The sequence below is a fragment of the Lonchura striata genome, chromosome 4A, assembly GCF_050655825.1.
Source record: "Lonchura striata isolate lonStrDom1 chromosome 4A, ASM5065582v1, whole genome shotgun sequence".
NCBI lineage: Eukaryota > Metazoa > Chordata > Aves > Passeriformes > Estrildidae > Lonchura > Lonchura striata.
This window is the reverse complement of record NC_140742.1, coordinates 12,083,653-12,101,505: the sequence shown is the minus strand read 5'-3', so window position 1 is coordinate 12,101,505 and position 17,853 is coordinate 12,083,653. Positions and strand designations below refer to the sequence as shown.

At 47.5% G+C, this 17,853-nt stretch overlaps 1 protein-coding gene across 11 annotated transcripts in view; it reads right to left on the bottom strand.

Annotated features, from left to right (window-relative positions):
- Positions 1–17,853, bottom strand: part of PAK3 (p21 (RAC1) activated kinase 3) — a 126,014-nt gene that overhangs the window by 55,629 nt on the left and 52,532 nt on the right. For 2 of the 11 annotated variants that reach the window (XM_077786556.2, XM_021547846.3), the window contains exon 1: positions 14,796–14,953. The exons of 4 other annotated variants lie outside the window; for them this stretch is intronic. The gene's annotated coding sequence lies outside the window, so the exon portion shown is untranslated. Of the gene's footprint in view, positions 1–14,795; positions 15,019–15,188; positions 15,342–17,853 lie in introns of those variants that run through there. 5 more of the 11 variants (XM_085570908.1, XM_085570905.1, XM_021547848.3 and 2 more) reach the window with 5 other exon arrangements.

The window sequence follows — 17,853 nt, the reverse complement described above, 5'->3', positions numbered from 1 at the left end:
CTTTCAATTTTTTGTAAGAAGCCCAAAGAAACATCTACCCTGCTGCCAAAGCTGTGCTTGCAGTTCTGAAAGGTGCTCCAGAGTTTGCCTTTCCAGCTGGCACATCAGCACAAGACACAGACACCTCCAGCAACAAGTGCCCTACTGAGCAGCCAGCCCACACTGACTTCCTTGGAGTAGCTGGAGGAGAGATGCACTCCTGTCCAGCTGCAGCATCAACATCTGCCCCAGCAGAGAACACTGCAGCTGTTCTGATGCTCCAGGAATTACACACCTCTACTCTTTACCTGTTGACCCGTTGCTTTGATGGTTTGCTGGTAACATCTGTCAAAAATTCAATTTATGTGTATGTATGTGCACAAATAAAAAAATCAGTGTTTATCGTTCATCTTTCTCACTAATCTCCTTTTAACCAAACTCTGTGGATGTAGGACAACATGACATTAAAAGGACTCAGCAAGATGTTCAGTATGCAACACCTTTACTTCTAGGTGTGCAGTTGTCTACAGTTTCTGAGAATGCACCTTTCCCAAAAGCTTTGGTAAAATAAGAAATACTTAATTCTATTTCAAGGCACCACCTCTTGTCTAACTTGGCATGAGCACTTTCCACCATAAAAAGTTCTTTCTTCCATCAAGGATTTTACGAAGGAGTCAAGAAATAGCATCTACCAACAAAACAGAGAGCCTACATGTTCTCTTTGTATAAACAAAGCTCTTCTCACTCTTCCTTCAGAAAGACATACCAGCCTGATCAGAAAACACTTCCAGACCTCACTGCACAGCTCATTTGCTCTTCATGCAAGGCCTCCATATGAATCCATATCTGGACCTCCCTGGGACAAAATTCCTGTGCTAAATAACTTATCCATAAATTTCTAAAGGATATGATGGGATTCAGTAATGCACCAGAGAAATTACTGCCCATTTCAGGTACACATGGAAGGCAGTGCTCAGCTCCCATGGGAATCTGTCTCTGGTTGTATGTGCCTCATCATCCATGTGGGAAGCAAATACTTCAACTCATCTTCAAAGCAGAAGTCACTTACACTTACTAAGGACATATACCTGGCACATTACCTTCAGGACTTGGCCAAGATTAACATCTTCACTACCAAGAACCCACCTAAATTCATGAAGTATTCCATATTTTTAACAAGTTGCCCAGAAAAGTGGATGTCCCAATCCTGGAAGTATTCAAGACCTGCGTGGTTGGGATTCTGAGCAAGCTGCTCTCCTGAAAGGTGTCCTCGCCCATGGCAAGGGGTTGAAACCAGATGATCACTAAGGTCCCTTCCAACCCAAGCCATTCTCTGATTCTGTGACACTACATGACTGAGACAGCTCCTGGTGCTTCCACAGACCATTCAGGTCCTGGACTCCAAAATCACTACAGCAATGGTTGGTTAAACAGTGGTTCTGGTATCTGCAAAGAAAAAACTGGGAGCTGCTGAAGGATTTGGGACTGCATTCCTTTTAGTCTGAAACATGATTCACATCAGATAATACAAATCTCTGATGACTTGTGAGCTGAAGAGGAAAGCTGCTGGGCCCCTTTCGCTCTGACTAGTTCCACTGACATCTGTGGCATAGAAGTCTGAGGCAAAAAATACATAAACGCTGTTCTAATTTATCTCCTGATCCCACAAAACATTTCCATGTGGCCAGTATCTGACAAGCCACCAAGACAGAATCTGTGCCAGTTTTCTGGGCTTTAACATTCCCAGCTCAGCAAAGTCTCACAACAGCTGAAAGCTGGACCCTTTATCAGAAGGTGAGTGTTCAGCGCTTCTGATGGAACTCGGCCATGATTATCTGGGTAATCATTATACTCTTTCAGCAATTATCATCAGTACTAATATAACTTTGGCTGCTGCAAACTTTAAGAATGTCTTGATCTAATTTACATTCAGGGATGTTATACCATAAAGTGCAATCCATGATCCCAGTCTAACAAAGCTGATACTGAAGACTGTGTAAATGGAGATGAATATGGATCACTTCCCAAGTCTTTGCAGAAGGTTTGTTTGCCCTCAGAAATCAAGTTTCCATTCTTCCAAAGGCTGCATAGAGAACAGAACCATGTATTCTTTCCTCTGTCTATAAGGAACCACCTCCAGGACTGAAGCCCCTTTCTGAGTAACTGGCCCATACCTGTGGTGATCTGAAAAATGCTTGTCCCAAGAACTCTTAAGAAAGGAAATCTTGTGAGAGGGAAAGGACTTAGAAGGTAGCTACAGAAAGGAAGAATGTGTGCTGGAAAATAGTAGAAATCCTGAGACCATGTTCTGACTGCAAATGTCACCTAGGATGTTACATCAACATAAGAATTTATGCGTAACTAAACACAGCTATTTTATAAACCCCAATCTGCAAATTAAATGAAAAATTGAGGTCAGACCACATAATTGAAGGCAGAATTTGGCCAATGATCATTATTTTTCTTAAAAACTGTCCTCTAGGCTAGAAGGTGTGTCATGATGTCCCAAGATAGTTAACACAGACTAAGAAAACAGTACTGACAGACTATTTTTTTGCTGACGGTAATCTCTGTCAGGTCCTCTCTGTGAGAGCTCTGACACAGGCTTGGAAATCCATTCCGATCCCAGAAGTTTAACTGCAAAACAATTCAGCACAGGGCAAGACACACATCTTTTATATTTAAGAATTAGCTGGGATGCTGCTTAGAGTTTATTTTCCCCTGCTTTCTCAATTCTAACCTGGTTATATGCTTAGAAATTAAAGCTAAAGGGCAGAAAGATAATGTTTTTCCCAACATGACAGAAAAAAACCACAGAAAACCTGGCTTCCTCTGAAGTATCAGGCCAGAGTTGCAATTGCATTTTCACTTGTTTTACTAGATCCATAAAACACCACTTGTGCTGAATGGGTGCAGGGGGAGACATCTCATGTACTGCTCAAACTTAACAAGAGCATGGGCGAGCCCTTGAGTTGAGTGGAACCAGCCTTCTGGAATGCCACCAGCACCAGCACAGTGTGGCAGTAATTCAGGCCCTGCCTTCTCTCCTCAGAGTGTGAGGCTCAGATATTAACACAGAAACACAGCTCCATAGGCTGTGGGATTCTGGGTACCAGAAATTCTGCTCAGGCAAAGCACAGGGAAGGGAGAGCCCAGAGGAGGAGTCTCTAAGATGTGGTTCCAGCATCCACAACTGGCCTAAATTTTACTCCATGCCAGGAAGCATCTCCTTTCTCACAGAGAGCTGCTGTTACAGAGCACTGACACCCACCATGGAGCAACTGGGCATGCAATATTAATAGCATCAATGAGAAAATTAGGATCCCACATCAGAGCACTGAGAGTTGTTTTTATAATATTTTGCTTTGAAACTAAGTGAAAAAGAAAAGGTGTTACACTCAGCTAAGCATGTTTAGAGGACTTTGCTTTAAGATATGATTCTGCAGCTTTTAAACACACACATATACAGAATGACCCCTTAAGGATGGGGGAAAGCTGCTGTCACCTGTAACTCAGCAAATCACACGTTATATGAAGAAATAAAAATATGCTGCTCTGAAATTTAGCCTGGAAGGGAAAAATGTCCAACTACAATAACGAATGGCTGCTGAAAAGTCAGTCAAATGGGAAGTGCTGCTTTGTCCATGGTTTTTCTCAAACATGGTCATTCCCTTGGAATTTGAGTCCAGACATTCTCATCTGCATTACACTGAGACCCTGCACTGAATACAACAGATGCAAACAATAATCCAAATAAATTAGTATACACTTATTTTCTAGAATTTTTCTAATAAAAGAAAATGAAAAAAGAAGATAATAAATTAATCTAATTTAGAAATCTTCACTTCTCTATTAAAACATTGACATTGGACCAAATTACACAGAGCCTACCTTTATCTGTCAGTACAGATGAAACATGAATGCAAATACTGTCAGCCATACAATCTCTATAAGGAGACTCTTGCATTTGGGGATTTAATAAATTAAGGACAAGTAGAAAGCATGGAAATATTATCTTGAGGATATAGTGGTTATTACTGGTCCCTTTTGACTGGAGCAGGAACTGGTCAGCCATAGTAAGTCTCCATGGATAGGCACAGCCTGATCTGAGCTCTCTGCCTGCACTCTAAGCAAGATGATGCACATTGCATGCGAGTGCAGCACTGTGCCCACGCCTGCATGACCTGCAAGGGGTCCATCATGGTTCTGTCCTGCTGACAGCTACGGGTGTCTGTCACTTCCAGCCTGGAAGACATGTGCTCTATCACTGCCATAAACCTGGCAAGATGCTAGCAGTGAAGTCTTCATGTGATTTGAGATATGTTTCTCTAATAGTTCTGCCACTTTAGCATCCACCCACAGAGAGGACCTGACATCTTTTTAAGTAGTTTGTTGAGACACTACAACTTGATGACTCAACTTAGTTATTTGTCTTAATCTGCAACAGTCTCAGAGCTGTTCAGTAAAATAAGCATGGGCTATTTCCTCTCAGAGCAGGTGAAAGATGGAGTCAACTACTAATACACCTGCACTACTTTCCTCAGTTACCTGGTTTCATTTTGAATCAAACCCTGTCTATCTTCTGCTTTAGCCTGTCTTACACATGTGCAGCCTCCCTGCCTTCACTGGTGCTCAGGCCAGACAGTCTGAAATTACATCACTGGCATCTTGCTGCAGCTTAGATGGCATCAACTCAGGTTACACAGGACTGGGAGAGACCCACTGGGTCACAAAGTACAGCCCCTGCTGTCCAGGCAACCACGTCACCTAATCCTTTTGTAAGTGAATCAAAAATAGTTATGAACCATACCTCACTGGGCACACCCCAGGCTAGCCATAAATGACATATTGTGGTATAAACTGAATTGGGAAAAGTACACAGACACATCCAAGACAAATTAGAAAGTGCAATAAGCAGGGAGGGAGCTTAGTCTAATGGCCAGGGAATGAGACAGGCAGCAAGATGCTTGGGTCCTGCTGCTGGCTCCTGTTCTTCCCTGTTCTGCCCATAGTGCCATTACTCCATCCCTCAGGTTCCTCTGGGCTGAGACCAAGATAACAACACTGTCCCTCCTTCCTTCACAGATTGCTTTCAGCACCATGACAAAAAGAAGGACACAAGAACTAAATATTTTTATCCACTTAATCTCCCCAGCAGGTTTTTAAAGCCCATTTTAAAGTCCTCCTTTGCAATTCAGTCTGTAGATAATTTGCTACCTGCATCTCCATAAAGTTTAACCTGTCATAGCCTGACAAAGGTGTAATTTCATCCCCAGGCTCTTCTGACTTGAGACTGTGGAGTTTCTCTTTGTGGATAAAGTATCAAAGCAATAGCTTTGAGACAACAGCCCTTTGCATCTCACAACCCACATATTATTCTCCCTAAACACAGTTTAACTGGCCAGAATCAAAACTTTTTCTCTCCCCTCATGCTTCCTCCCCACCGTGCACACAAACATAGATAAAAGCAGCAGACAGAGACACAGAGAGAGGATGGTTTATCCCACAGACAGGATTACTGCATCATGATGTAATGACCTTGTTCATGAAAGAAAAAGGTTAGTTATATATCAGCCTGAGCTGTAAAAATACCAGTTCCTTTTCAAAACGGGGTAAAATAATGTCCATTTAAAGTTATGCTTAAGAAAACATAAAACACTTGTCCAGTGAACTGGAGAGAGAAAGAGCACAGCCCAAGTGGTTTCGGGATAACCCCTCTGCAGACACACATAACACAGAGAATCAAACAAGCAGGAGTGTTCCTCTGCTATGTATGCATGGAAAGGAGTACACTGCTTTTTACCTGTTTGTATCTCCAAGCATCCAAGAGTCCTTTCTGTACCCTACAAAGGCACATGGCAAAAAGAGCCATTTATGTTTCACTTCATGTGCAAAATACTACAGAGTCAACTATTTCAGTTGCCCCTTGTGAAGACTTTACATTTGTAGTTGTTTTCTTCCACCTCAGAACAACTGGAGGAGGAAGGCCATATGCTGCCTGCATATGAAGCAATGCCATGACAATAATTCAAGGCCATTATTCTCTCTTTTTAGACAACATTTAGTGAAGCTTTGGCCACGACTAAAATGCCAAGGCTGAGATAATCACATTTGTGACTACAGGTTCCTCAAAGGGACTTATTTCTAATGAATTTTCAAATGCTTTGAAAATAATAAGCACAGTATTTACCACAGAAAACAGTAAAAGAACACTGATGCTACTGCCCCAGTATAGCACACTTATTTCACTGCACTGTTGATATTCTGCTAAAGTGAAGTGCATGTTTTTAAAGCCGATATTTACCAACAGATACAACAGTTGTGAAAGTAATATAGCCCTTCCATGTAAAAATAGGCCTCCAACAGGATATACAAGGCATTTGGCAAGTCTTAGCCTGCCAAGGGCAACTGCTCCATGTCCTGTTTCCAGGACAAGAAAGCCCTCCAGTTACTCCAGATTCTTCCAGTGGTGAATGCTGAGCTTGTCTGGTAAGTTTTCTGAGCCCAGTGGAAATCCTAGAGCAGACACAGAAAGCTCTGAGTCTGAATTGGCACCAGATGCTTTAGAAAACAAGTGTTTTTCATTTTGTTACAGCAATATGAGAAGGCCAAAATGCTTTATTTGTCAGCACAGGAACAGCCACTCATCTAAGAGCATGAATATTCTGTTGAAGTTGTTATAAAAATCAGACTCTTCCAAGGAAACCCTGCACTGAGTAACAGTGCCATGTGCCAACTTACAGGGCTCTCTACACGTGTATGAGACAGGAAATGTATTTTCTATAGCAGATGAACAGCAATGACAGCCTTCAGACTAGAGTATGGAATATCATTTGCATCAAATTCCAACCTCTCAAGGAGCAGCCTACAGTATCTCCCTACTAGCTCAAAGACTCCATACAAAGGCCAACTCAACATCATGCATCTACTGCAGTTTCTTCTCAATTAACTAAGGAAAAGTGTATTAGGCATATATCAAAACTGCATTGCAGCTAGAGCTGCCAATTACTTATGGCAAAAGGGAGGCTGATTCATCCGACTGTATGTGGGCCTTGGCTGGAGTTTTCCCAAAACGCAACAAGAAAAGAAGAAAACCTCAGTGAACCACCCCCTCATTCCCACTCCTTCCTCCCCCACAAATCACAGTCAAGCAGCCTGCACTTGCAAAAGCAGCATTTCCTGGAGGATTCTTTCTTCAAATCACTCCTTTTCTAAATTCAGACAAAACACACAACTCAAAATTCATTTGCATGTGATATATATGCATACAACAACACCTCTCCCAAACACACACGAGCAAAAGGCAATGCAAGGGGTCTAAAGGACCTTTAAATCTCCAGTATCCAGGGATCCCTACATCTTCCACTCCAAATCTCAGAGCATTCTGAGGCCACCTGTGTAGAGTTCAATGGCTACCTGACAACACTTGGCTTGGCACCAGCCTGCAACAGCTGAGCAGGGGCTGAGGGGCCTTGTCTTTCTGCTCACAGCAGTCACAGAACAGAACATTTCTGCTAAGCACAAGCACATCCTGAACCCAGACCTTTTCACAAGTTTCCTGTGTCATATGCATTTAACATCTAACATATCACAAGTAGCAATTATCCATCCAACATGTCCCTCCTCCACTTTGTGTGTCTCAAATGAGCCTTGTGGCCTCAGGGGTGCCAGGGCTCTTCTCTCCTAGGCACTGCTGCATGGAAATTGTTCTTACTAGTTGCCATGGACCCATTTAGGTACCTACTAGCCTAGGTTTTCAAGGTCCTCAGCCACACCAACACCACTCTTCCCCACAGTGAGTTCAGGACACAAAACTTAATCATGTTTACTGCTAACTGCTATCTTTCACTGCTCTGACAGCACCCTACTGATGACCTTGGGCATCTGACTTCATCCTTTTGTTTCCAGTGTGTTTGACATGAGTCAACCTGGCACCCAGCCTCCCTGGAGCAGTCAGACCCTGCCTTAACACATCTCTGCTTTTTTTCCAGGCCTGACTTTTAGGCATTTATTGTAGATCTTTAAAACAAGTTTTCACAGAAAATATGCTTTGAGATCCTCAGAGTGCAGAGTTATGCTAGATGCATGCACCCACTGCTCACTGCCTTTTGGCACCAACATTCAAAATTCCAGCGAGCACAGAAGGGAGCCTGAGCTGCCTCTTCCATGGCAAGGGGGATCAGGAGTCAGACTCCATGGTTCACAATGCAACGCCTCACCAGCACTGCAGGGCACACCAGTGCAAGGTGTCTTCTGCCTAATGGCCCCACCAACAAAAGCCATCAGTCTGATGAAAACTTGTGCTTTAGATACTGCTGGATTATGCAAGAGCACAACTTCTTCTCTTTGCCTGAAAGCCAGTTGATTATGGGTTGATTTTGGGATTATGTTTACCAGACTGCTTGTGGGTACATACACAGCTATATGTAATTCCTGTTTCAGTACACAAGCAATTACAGTCAGGACAGATGCAATCCTCAGAGAGTCACATGTGTTCAGGTATACCCATGAAGGAAGACTCTACCATTCTGCTGAGATCAGCAATGCACACAACATGAAATGCAGCTCAAAAAGTACTCAAGAATCAGGTAACAGACCTCCTGTGTCATGTGTGGGCCTGGGAACTTTATCCATGTGCTGCTGTGTTCATTAAGTAAGAGGAAAGAGAGCTTACCAAACCAAGGACTTAGAACTGGAAAACTACCTTGTAACCAGATTCTTACTGCTTCTCCTTACTACATGAAGAAGACTGGCATTCACCTTGAGTGTCCAGAGTGCTCCACAGACCATGGGAGAAGACAGGGCATGCCCTAAAGATCAGGTTGTTCAAAAGCTCTGTTCGCATTACAAGTTATGCTGTAGAAGTGCACCTTAATTAGAGATGCTTTGTGGACAAAAATAGCAGAAGTTCCAGCACTTCAGTATCACAATTAATTTCAAAAATGGTCCAGGACCCAACTTCTGTGTGTGAACTGTTAATATACTGCAGAAAATAGTAAGACTCCACTCTCAGCTTATTCCTTCTGAAATACTGTTATTTATTAGTGCCCCTAAAGAGGGGGATCTGCATTCCTCTAGTGCAAGAATAAGCGGAGACAAGAGTATGGAGAGAAGGTGTGGCACAGGCCACGGGGCAGAAATTAAAGGTGAAGACTATTCCCACAGACTGCCACTCTAGATACTTCCAAAAATTGCCCCACCTCTTTCTGGTCCATGCATCCTACAAAGTACAAGGCACCTTTCTCAAAAATAAACAAATCAGGGAGCAAATTATGTCTATTTTAGTCTTTTGCTAGAAATCTCACTTTTCCCCATTCTCTGGAATGAAGAGAGGAGAGTCATAGCACAGAACAGCTGATATACACCACATCTGTAGGAAATGCCACCCTGAGCTGCAGAGGCTTGCTAAAAAGATCAAACGTGGATGTAAGCAGCTCTCTTCTGAAGAAGGCATCATTTCAGTTGTTAAAATATTCATGCGCCAATAGGAGCTGTGGTATCAATGTCTGTCCCTGATACAAACAAACCTGAGGTTAAAGCACGACAATCTGTGTTATGCAGAGCAAAGGCACAATTAAAAGCAATTCCCAAGTCTCCATTTCTGCAAACACACATATGACAGCTTTTCTAGTGACACATCAAGAGCAACCCAAATCCAAGTCTACAATCTTCTGCCTGTGAGGGCAGGAGACATTAAAAACAGCTTTAGCAAATGCCCAGGATTTTAATTGTGTGCCTTCAGATTTTCCCTCTCAAGTTTACCATGTACCAGCAGCCCTGTGGTTCATCTGGGGAGTGGCTGGATGCACCTGATAAATATGAGCTGGCATCTGGGCACTGCAGGTTGAATCAAGACTCTGCAGGGAAGCGCCTAGAAAATTTCTGATCTGGAGGATTTTCTCCTTCACAATAGGGAATAGAGAAGTAGCAGACAGAAAATGGAAAACATTAGGCCTTTCACTCCCCCTCAAGAGACACAGAGAAGTACTTTCCAGTGCCCTTTCTAAACAGGGAAACTGATTTTTTGATGCCAGCAAATGAACAGAGGCTGGTGGGGGGGGAAACACAGCTGCTGCCCCTTCAACAATATTGTCCGAAAAATTAAGTCCACCCAGGTACACATGGCAAAAAAATGTTTTAGTACTGCCCTCGTCACATGCATCAAACTGTGCATACACCCTGCAGAGCAACACTGAGCCTGCTAAGGTGCCAGAGTATTTTCAACACTTGAGGATTAGAAAGGAAATGAGAATGGTTTGGCTCTGGAGTCTGTACCATACTGCAACATCGAAATGGCAGTTTGTTTCAGGCTTATGGGGATCTATGGCTGGACAGAAATGACACTGCAGTACCCTGAGTTGTGGCAAAGTGAAGCACATGTATTAGGAGCAAGCTGGACCACAGCACAAAGCTCAGTGGTCCACAAGCCAGGTGTCACTTTCAGAAGTCAAAGGACCACATCCAAATCTTTGCTTCCATTCCCTGAGAAAGCAGACTTTTGCTACCGGGACAATAAACAAATATGAAATTACCCAAAGATTCTTTGAGTATGTTTTGGATCCAAACTGCCTTTTGCTTCTGATGGCAATGACAGTACATATGACCAGAACAGAGCAAACCTTATCTATCTATCCAACCCTACCTTTGTCATTCCCCAACTTTGACCCTTACTGTGCTGTATCAGAGCACCACACTGAGCCCCAAACCCAGCACATGGAGGCACTAAATACTATTCTGACTGTGGAACTGGCAGCGAAGACTCCAGGGCAGAGATGTGCTTTGCTCTGCATCACTCAAGACTCAGTCACATGTGTTGGTACACTACTAGATAAGCAACTGACAATAAAACTAATGTTGGGAAATGAGCACACAATATATAACACTATTTTACCCTAGAACACATGATGCACACAGCCATAACAGTAAGCCTTTAGAACAAAACAAAGCAACACTCGTAGCAGAAGTTCCCTAACCAAGCAGGACATGCCCCCCTCTTTAAGAGGGACATGATTTCCAAGTCTGCCTCTGGAAGGAATGATACAAGACAGGACATCAGAGTACCTGGAGGTGCACCTAGCCCAGTGCTCCAGGAGCCAGACTTGCAGGTAGGGCTGGTGCCATATGCTGACACAAAGATCCTCCTAACCCAGAAGCCAACAACCTGGAGCGCTTGTAGGCCTGTCTGTCCCCTGCCCAGGGCTTCCTGGGATCAAGAGCTCCAGAAAAGGGGGACATGAGACTGCAGCAACAACATCACAGGCTTCCTGGATGCCTATCAGCGGGGCAGATGCCATGGTGCTTGCCCAGAGCAAGGTGCACCCAACCTGCCACATCCCATACCGCCTGAGGCAGTGAGTGCCACCTTGCAGCCCAGTTCCCTGTCTCAGAAAACCTAGGAAGCCAACTTATACAATGTGCTGTCAGAGCTAAATTGGAGCAGTGCAATTGAACACCCAAAATCAGAAGTCCTTTGGCTATCTCCAACAAAGCACAGTTACACACTTGCTGTTCACTGCATACAAGCCACAGTTGCTTATGTTCACCTGGAAACAATCTCTAGAACTCCAAGCACTGACACTATCCACTAGCAAACCACACACTTTTGTCATATTTTTCCATTATAAAATTACTGCTAGGAGCAGAAGACAACCAGCGACAGCAGGTCTGAGATAAGACATTCACATCAGTGTCTCTAGCTGTGCTGACCCCAGCCCAGTGAAACCTTCTAATTACCACTCAGCCTAATGCTATTCTTCAAGTAACAGGAAAATCAAAGCCAAAAAAAGGAAGATCTACAAGCTCAATTATTTGTGTCTGAAAGGTGAAAGGCAAAATAGAGCTACAGGGAGAAATTGCTTGCTAAACACAAAACAGCATTAGTGAATAAAAAAGATTATTTCTGCAGGTGAAAGTTAATTCATGTTCTTCTCTCTCCTTTCTATTGCTGCCCTCCCCATTAAGTTCTTGGAGAAAAGCTTCAAGCACCTTTGACATGAACTAAGGAATGTAATGAAAGAGGAAGATCACAGTAGGCTTCCGCCTGCCTACTGTGTAGCACAGCAAGAACAGAAATCAGTACTCAAACTAGAGAAGCACAAAGTGACAGCACTGTTAATGTCCCAAAGTCACAGGGAGTCCAACCAGAGAGGCAGCAGAAGCCAAATCTGGCAACATCACCCCTGCAACTGGTTCTGTGCAGGCATGGCTAAAATGAAGGAGAAGCTGTAGGCAGATCTGAAAGACCTTCAGATTCCCAGCTGGTTTTGATCCCAGATCACAGGCAGCTCCAGGGACACTTGGATCCACAGTCACAATTAAAGTATTAAAAGAAAAAGAGAAGAAAGCTTCAGGCAAAGGGAACAGGAACTGAAAATGGGACTATTCCCACAAACCAGATCTCCTCTAGGAGCAAATGCTGGCAGGCCAGGAGATGGCTAACATAAGAGCTGGATTTGCTATGGCCAACAATGTGTTGCAGAGTTGAATGTGTCTGATCTATCCCTGTAATTGTATGTACAAAACCTGCAAAGAAATAAAGAGAATTGGAGGAAGATAACCTCTTGTGCCCAATTTTGTTTTTCCAGACTTTGTGAGTCAGCTCAAGACACACAGGACAATCTGGACTCCAACTTCCACATGTTTTCTGAGTTTTGGTCAAATCCTTACAGAGGAATTGTCCTGTCGACAGTCTACGTGGAAAAGTAAAGTTCTCTTCCCTGTAATCAGCAATAAAATGCTCTTGAACTTCTGGGAAACCCTCCTACACAGGCTCACTGGCCCGTTAGTGTAGAGGGCACAAAGCCCCCATCAGTCCCCACAAAAAGCCAGACACTTGTGTTAGAGCCCTGAGGTGAATAAGGTTCAAGCCCAGGGCCTGTGACAACCAAAGCAGCTCACCCTGGGTATTGCCTCCTGCAGCATTCTGCCACAGCTGTCTCCCAAACTGTTGCTGCTGCAAATGGTGGCCCATGAGGTCTGAAACTTAATCCTGTAACAGGAGCTCCCGAGACTTACTTTTAGTTATCCAGAGTCACTCAGTGAAGAAATGCCATCCATGCACATCTTGGTTCAGAGTACAACCTCCTCTGTAGCACAGAGGCAGCTGCTTGCAGCCCTCCACCTTTGAAGCCAGCCAGCCCCCAGCCCCAGCCCCTGCACCTCTGACTAGTTCCACACTCAAGGAATCCAGCTCCCACCCATGCTGCTCCATACAGCCACAAGCATCACCCTCCCTCACCAGCCTATGCGCACCAGAGAACAGCCGGCTCAGGGCAATCCTTCCCCTCTGTGCACATAACCTGCCCCGAGCAACCCACCAGTCCGCGTCCCAGACCTACAACCCATTACCCCTGACCCCTAATTCACTCAGCAGTTACTCAGCATTCTGCTCACATCGTTGGGTAACCTGTGACTGGAAGGCCAAGGCTCCTCTGCAGCCATGTGCCGGCCACACTTCCACTTCCCCGGCACAGCGTCCTCCTGCTGTGCCCGAGCCCCTCCTCCTCGCCTGACAGCCACAGAGAAGGTGGATTCACAGCAGAGGAGCCAGGGAAGCCGAACTCATCACCCCTCTCTCGGGCAGGCAGCAGCACCCGGCTCCGGCCCTCCCGACAGCCCGTCCTCCTCCCCGAGGAGGTGCGTGTCAGCCCGAGGGTCGCTCGGCAAAGCCCACGCTGATCTCCGGCCTCCGGTTCGCCTGCAGGCATCCCCGGCCGTGCCCAGCGAGACGAGGGAAAGCAGCGTCCCCTCTCGGGCAGCCCCGGCGCCGGGTCGGAGCCGGGCAGGTGGGGCACCGGCGGCACGGAGCTCTGAAGGGGTTTGCCAAAGCCTCTGCACAGGCACCCCGGCTGCTCGCTCCCGGCACACGCTGTGCCCACCCCGCACACGGAGAGGCAAAATCCAGCTCCTCAACACCCCTCGGGCTGCAGGGCCCCGAACATCCCCGCTCTTCGCAGCCTGGGCCCACCATCTCTTTCAGATGCTGCTCCCTTTGAAGCCATGGCTTCTCTTGCCTGAATTCCCTCGGCCTTCCACGTTAAATACCTCGCCGTGTTTAAACATGGCTCGTTTTCTGGCATCGGTGAAAAGTGGATCTGAAAACTGCCTCAATGACCAGCAAAAGGGGCCACTCGTGCCGAGCGCACCCCCCGCCGGAGGAGGGAAGCCTGGAGCGGCCAGACATCACGCTGGAGCACTTCCTCGGCTGGCTGGTGTGCAAGTCTGGGACAAAGGGACAGCCCAGCACAGGGACCAGCTCCAGTGTGGCATCAGGCACCACCATGCACGCACAGAGAGACCACCCTTCCCTGAACGGATCGCGGGGAAAACTTGGCAGGTGCCAAGGTCAATCGGATGTGCGCTACCAATAACGAGTTTATAAAAAAAAATAAAAAAAAAAAAATAAAAAAAAAGGCGGGGTTATTTATAGCCCAGAATTTCTCACTCCTCTGCAGAAGCGCAGCCCAGAGGCGGCATTGTTGGGAGATGGGGAACACACGCACCGCGGCCGCGCTAATGGCCGGTGCCGGCGCTGACACAACTTCAGCTGCGGCGCTGCGGCTCCGGGAGCCCTTCCCGCTGGACACCGGGCTCCGGCCACCGCCGCCTGCCCGGCAACACACGTGTCACTGACGGCAGCGGCACCCCGGAGACGCAGAAACAACCCCGGCACCGGCGCACCCCGACCCTGCCCGCGGCGTCATCCTCCCACCGTCGGGAGGAGACGGGGCGCCGCAGACGCGGCCACGGGCACCGCGCTTCGCCGGCGGCCGCAGGGCCCGGCCGGGGTTATCTGGAACCGCCCCGGCCGCGGTTACCTGGATCTGCGGTCGCTCATTGCTGCGCGGCCGGGGTTACCTGGAGCCGCGGTGCTCGCCGCCGCCCGAGCGGGGTTACCTGGAGCCGCCGCCGCTCATCGCCGCCCCGCCCGTCCCCCGCCGCCGCCGCCGCGCGCCCCCCGGGCGCGGCCCGTCCCCCCGCGCCGCCAATCGCCGCGCGCGCGCCCGCCCGCCCCGCGCGTCGCGGGGCCGCCGCAGCGGCGCTGGCGCAGCCAATGGGCGCGGCGGGCGGCCGGTGACGACACACGGGCCGGGGCTGGGGCTGGGGGCAAATCTCGTGTTTCAAGGCAGCGCGCACGGAGAGCGCGGCGCGGGGGGGTGCGCGCCCTCCGAGCCGCTTCCCCGGGTGCCCCCCCGGAGGTGTGCGGAAACCTGGGAGGCGGGGCCGGCGCCGGCCGGGGGTGAAAGGGGTCCTGGAAGGCGTCATCGCGCTCCCTGGTCTTCGTCCGCTGGGAACTGGAAATGCACCGTGAAATTCGGGGCTCCCCCGGATGACGTCTGCGTGTGACAGCCCGTGCGCTTCTCCCGTCCGCATCCAAATGAGGGAGAAGCCCAGCGCGAGTGAGGCTGGAGCAACCAGCTCCGGCCACTCCTGCGGCAGAAAGGGCACTTCCTTAAAAACATCCCCCAACGCACCAGAAGAAAAATCTTATTCACGGTCTGTGCTTTCCATTCTCCTTCATTCTTTTAGAATTATGCTTCCCTAGGCAACGTGTGGTGTTTCTGCTCCTTCTGAACCACGAATTCAGCTCCTCCATGAAAGGTATCAAAAGTAGAAACAGACCCAGCTTTGATGAGGATGATCTCATGTTTACAGTATTTCCAGGAAAAAAAAAATGTGCAGATAAACATGACCAATTTTACAATCTCTGCAGCAGAGCCCACAGGTCCCTGGGCACGGAGCAGTGCTGGGGCTGGGAGCACTGAGCTTGGGGCTGTGCCCGGTCCCAGGGCTGGCAGGAACCTCTACCAGCTCCAAATGCCACCAAGGGAAAGGGCTGTGCTGTTACATACCAAAGCAGTGTACCTTTGACCATTTTTTTGTTTGATTTCTTGGGGATTTTTTCCTGATGGAGATGCAGAGTATGTGTAATAACACATTATGGAGCAGCCAAGGGTAAGCAATGAAGAGTTACCTTCTGCTGGCTGCTATTGCCAAAGGTAAGGCAGGCCACATGTATCCAAGAGGAGATAACAAATCATCGCAGGCCCACCACACGACATGTGATCTTCTCTGACCACGAGTGATCAGGCTGCTGCCTTACAGCTTGCTCAAAGGACCGGTTCTCCAGAAGCAAAAATTCACTGAGTCACCCAGTCCAAGCTGACGTGACAAACAGCCCTGACTGAATCATTACCATCCCCTCCTGCTGTAAGACGAATTCTCACCAAGGTTTTCTTCCCCAGTGTGAGTCAAATCTGTCACTTAGCTGGCTGGTTCTGCAGTGATTACAGTCAAGCCATAGAGCAAATTGTCAGTGTTCTTTGCACTCCCACAGAAAATTATTCCTGTGGATAGATGACTTTCAGGATCCTCTAAGGTAAGCAGGAATTGTAAAAATCTGCTGTCTCTCAACAACGGACGAACAGGATTTGATTTTCTGCTGCAGGTAGTGTCTATGTGACAGTGTCAGTGTCCAGTGGCAGCACTGCGTGCATCCAAGAGGGCTGGGACAAGCCATGGGGTACCTCCTGCAGAGGACACACTCTTTCTTGTTGAGCCAAAGCGGGTTAGTTAGCAGAGAGTGCAGGTTTTGGCCTTCGGCTCTTCTCCCGTCAAAGTCCATGTAAAGCTTTTGGAGGAATGTCCCGTGACTGCAGCGAGGAAGGGAACGCAGCTGAAGGAGCTGTCAGGGCCCCTGCAGGCTCACCCAGCCCTGCAAACCACACTGCCTGCTGCAAACTGCTGTTTACAAGAGCCCAGAGCTGGGAAGGACTGAGCAGATGGGGGACCAGCAGTGCCCAACCACCATCAGAGTAAAAATCATTCCCGATGGCTTTGGAAAGACTGGTGGGTCATTTACCAGCCCCACACCCTGGAGTACCACGAGCCATGGGAAGTGCAAAAGGCTTCCAAAAGAGGGAGGCAGCTCAAGAAAAAGCTGCAGATAGACCATGAAATCAGGCAACTACACTTGTTAGGACTGAATCTGTGAGTGAATCACTTCCATTCCTTTTAAAAAGTCCAACTAAAATCTAGTTTAAGCATAAACTTTTAGCAGAACTGCTCAAGGAGCACCATAAGGAAACTGCAACCTCTCTGAAGCACCAAGCCCGGGTCAGGCTCTCATCTGACTTTGCCAAAGGCTGGGCAACAGCAGATGAAGGAAGAGTTTCAGTTTCCTTTCCCTGTGAAAGAACAGAAACTTGACTCTGTGACTGCATGCAGTAAAAAAGCAGATCAGATCTCTTACGCTCAGCCCTGTCCAAAGCTACAACTCTCCTGGGAGCCAAAGAAACTTTGCAAGCCTTGACTGTGCACAGTGGAGTTTTGCCTGAAAATTACAGTTTTTAAATGTCCATGTCTTTCAGGTTGGCCTTGGGAGACCACAAAGCCCCTGAACCTGTGCATTTCAGCCTTCTAGGGTTCTCCAGCTATCTTTAAGCTGTTAAATGGAAACCGGCTGTCCCACACCTGATAGAAAACTGACTTTGCATGCATTTCCCATGCCTTCCTGGCAATGGAGAAAAGAGTGGCAGCAAAAGCAAAGGCCACAAAGCGGAAATTGCCCAAACCACAGAGCTCCCTTGCTCCTCATGCCAGCTGTAATGAGTCTGACCCTGTTGGAACTGGAGGGATCTGCTGCACACTATAAGCAGCTGCATGTGCTGACAATGGGCACACTGCTCAAGCACATTGCTGGGAGAAGGGAAAAAAGAAAAAATGAGTGACTGCATGGTCAAGGCACCTACACAGTCCAGAGTGGTGGGCTCAGCAGTGCAAGCTGGACTTGCTCCATGGGTCCACCTGGGATGGGCTGGGCTGGACCAAACCTGCATAGTGTGGCAGGGCCTGATCTGGCCCAGACATGGCCAT